The sequence below is a fragment of the Tenrec ecaudatus genome, chromosome 7 (genome assembly GCF_050624435.1).
Source record: "Tenrec ecaudatus isolate mTenEca1 chromosome 7, mTenEca1.hap1, whole genome shotgun sequence".
Classification (NCBI taxonomy): Eukaryota; Metazoa; Chordata; class Mammalia; order Afrosoricida; family Tenrecidae; genus Tenrec; species Tenrec ecaudatus.
Genome location: NC_134536.1, coordinates 149,692,256 through 149,696,068, shown reverse-complemented (window position 1 = coordinate 149,696,068; position 3,813 = coordinate 149,692,256). Strand labels below are relative to the sequence as shown.

General features: G+C 45.9%; 1 pseudogene; it reads left to right on the top strand.

The window, feature by feature from the left end:
• The first annotated feature begins 2,102 nt into the window (after positions 1-2,102).
• On the top strand, positions 2,103-3,566 carry LOC142452979 (replication factor C subunit 5 pseudogene; annotated as a pseudogene).
• Positions 3,567-3,813: the final 247 nt, after the last annotated feature.

Sequence of the window (3,813 nt, the reverse complement as noted above, 5' to 3'; positions counted from 1 at the left end):
GTCATTGGTTTCCTTTTTGTTGTCTTTTGCCACTTTGTCTTGCTATGCCTTGTTTTTTGGTGCATATTATTATTTCTACAGGTTTATCAAGATAAACTAGGCTGGATGGACAATCTGGAGGAGAAAGCAACAGGATCAACGGTTCTGGGGGGACATAGGAGAGAGGAAGGTGGGGGTAAGGAGGTGGTGTTGACAAACCCAGGGACAGGGGAGCAACAAGTGATCCAAAATTAGTGGCAAGGAGGGTGGAAGAGGCCTGATAGGGATTCAGCAAGCGCAATGAAGCTGAGAGAAATTACTGAAACCCAAATTAAGGCTGAGCATAATAGTGGGACAAGAGGAAAGTAAAAGGAAATAGAAGAAAGAACTAGGAGAAAAAGGGTATTTATAGAGGTCTAAATACTGGCATGTACATATATAAATATATTTATGTAGGATGGTGGAGAAATAGATCTATATATATTTATAGGCAGCAGATGGACATTGGAACTCCACTCAAGTACTTACTCAATGCAAGAACACTAAGTTCTGTTAAATTGGCATTCCATGATGCACACCTTCCCAATACCATCGCTAAAGACAAATTGGGTGCATAAGAAAATGTGGTGAAGAAAGGTGATGGTGCCCAGCTATCAAAAAAATATAGCATCTGGGGTCTGCAAGGCTTCCAGATAAACAAGCAGCCATCTAACTCAGAAGCATCAAAGCTCACCTGGAAGAAGCACACCCGTCTGTGTGACCACTAGGTGTCAAAGGGAACAGGTATCAGGCATCAAAGAACAAAAAATCATATCATTGAGAATGAGGGTGAGTGCAAAGTGGAGACCCAAAGCCCATCTGTCGGCAACTGGACACCCCTTACTGAAGGGTTGCAGGGAGGCGATGAGCCAGTCAGGGTATAGGGTAGCAATGATAAAATATACAACTTTCTCCTAGTTCTTAAATGCTTCTTCCCCCCACTGTCATGATCCCAATTCTACCTTACAAATCTGGCTAGACCAGAGGATTTACATTGGTACAGATAGGAACTGGAAACACAGGGAAGCCAAGTCAGATGACCATTTCAGGATCAGTGGTGAGGGTGGCAATACCTGGAGGGTAGAGGGAAGGTGGTGTAGAAAGGGGGAACTGGTTACAAGGATCTACAGATAACCTCCTCCCTGAGGCATAGACAACAGAAAAGTGGGTGAAGGGAGACGTTGGACAGTGTAAGACATAATAAATCAATAATAATTTATGAATTATGAAGAGTTCATGCGGGAGGGGGAAAATGAGGAGCTGATATCAAGGGCTCAAGTAGAAAGCAAATGTTTTGAAAATGATGATGGCAACAAATGAACAAATGTGCTTGACACAGTGGATGTATGTATGGATTGTGATAAGAATTTTACGAACCACCAATAAAACAATTAAAAAAAACAATGAGCAGATCTTAACCGAAAAAGAAAATTATTGGTACAACTCTCTTGCTGTTTTTCGTACCAATTTGTCTTTCGTTTTTCTTAAAACTTCTTCACAAAAAAGGCTTCTTCGTAACAAATCTCCATGATTTTCCTGTATCCACTGAAAAAATCTATCAAAATTATTCCAGTGCAGTCCCCCAACACAGTCACCATTAACTTCCAAGCTGGCCTTTCTGACTGGCATGGCACTTGCCCAACAGATTGCCTTGGGAGATATTGTTTGGAATGGGCTATTTTTGGAAGGTTCTCTAACAAGATTAAGACAAGCGTAATGCTACCATAATGTGTATATAGTTACCCACTAATTAATTACAAGGAAAGGCTTAAACACATTTTGTTTTGAATAAAACGTACATGTATAAACTGTAATCCTAGTAGCAGTATATATTTTTTTACTTCCCTTGTATATGACATCCGTAGGTCCGGGGACAGACTGGAGACTCCTGCAGGTTTACATCTTTAAATCAATGGGTCAAGTGATAACAATAATGAAGTGCAAAGAAGTTACTGTAAATACTTAGTATGGTCTTGAGGCATCCTGGGTGGTGTAAATGCATTCATTCAACTGCTAACTTAAAAGTTGCAGGTTCGTGTCTATAAGTACCTCATAAGAAAGGCCTAGAAGCGCACGAACTCTCCGGCGCGAGGCTCGGTTCTGTTGCCGGCTAGACGTGGGGCCATCTCTGTGGTCCCGGTCACCCCCGTCTCTCCGCCATGGAGACTTCCGTGCCCCAGGAGCAAAAGCAGCCGGTGCCGACCAAGAGCAGGAATCTGCCCTGGGTTGAGAAATACCAGCCCCAGACACTAGATGCTCTTATCTCTCACCAGGACATCCTGAGTACCATTCAGAAATTCATCAGTGAGGACCGTCTGCCGCACCTGCTTCTCTACGGTCCTCCCTGGACGGGAAAGACATCTACCATCCTAGCTTGTGCTAAGCAGCTCTACAAAGATAAAGAATTTGGGTCCATGGTCTTGGAGCTGAATGCTTCAGATGACCGAGGAATAGACATTGTGCGGGGACCAGTCCTGAGCTTTGCTAGTACAAGGACAATATTTAAGAAAGGCTTTAAACTGGTGATCTTGGATGAAGCGGACGCCATGACTCAAGATGCCCAGAATGCCCTGAGGAGAGTGATTGAGAAGTTCACCGAAAACACCCGATTCTGCCTCATCTGCAACTACCTGTCCAAGATCATCCCTGCCCTGCAGTCGCGGTGTACCAGGTTCCGGTTTGGCCCCCTGACTCCTGAACTGATGGTCCCCCGCCTGGAACATGTTGTGAGGGAAGAGAGAGTTGACCTCAGCGAAGACGGGATGAAAGCACTCGTGACACTGTCCAGTGGAGATATGAGAAGGGTGCTGAACATCTTGCAGAGCACCAACATGGCCTTCGGGAAGGTCACAGAGGAGACGGTGTACACCTGCACAGGGCACCCGCTCAAGTCGGACATCTCTAACATCCTGGACTGGATGCTGAATGAAGACTTCACCACAGCCTACAGGAATATCATGGCACTGAAAACGCTGAAGGGGCTGGCGCTACATGACATCCTGACTGAGATACACCTGTTTGTGCATAGAGTTGACTTCCCATCTTCAGTTCGAGTACAGTTACTGACCAAAATGGCAGACATCGAGTACAGACTCTCCCTCGGCACCAATGAGAAGATCCAGCTGAGTTCCCTCATCGCTGCTTTTCATGTCACCAGGGACCTGATCATCGCGCAGGCCTAGATGCCAGGGCCTGCTGGCTCCAGTTCCCGCGGGCTAGCAGTGCCCAGACCACAGGGGTCAGTTCCAGGACAAACTGCTGCCCTGGGTGGGTGTGACGATGCTAACCATCCCCAGCCTTGGAAAACTGCATCCCAGGCTTGGATGAGCCAGCCAGCCCTTGAAAAATACAGCCTGCGCGGGGCAGGTCAGAGCAGGGATGCGCAAGCGTTTACACGCAGGTCATCTTTCTGCCCTTCAAGGTTGGAGAAACAAAAACTTGACAGCCTACACCTCGTACCCAGTAACTGCTTCAGCGCTGACGGGGAACTAAGCCGTCAACCCATGGAGATGTGCAGCGCACAGCTTTCAGACCTAACACGGTCCATGTGGTTTCCAATGCTAGGTAACAAGTTACCCTCCATCACACAGTCCCCATCTGTAACTTTAGTCCTGCGTCTCTATTACTCAGTTGATGTGAATGGATTTCTGGACAAGACTATGCTTTATAAAATAGAATCCGTTCTCCTAAAAAAAAAAAGAAGAAGAAAAGCCTAGAGACGACCTCCGAAAAATCAATCTTTGACAATAGGGCCTAATTCTACTCTGATACACATGGGGTCCATATGAGTCAGAA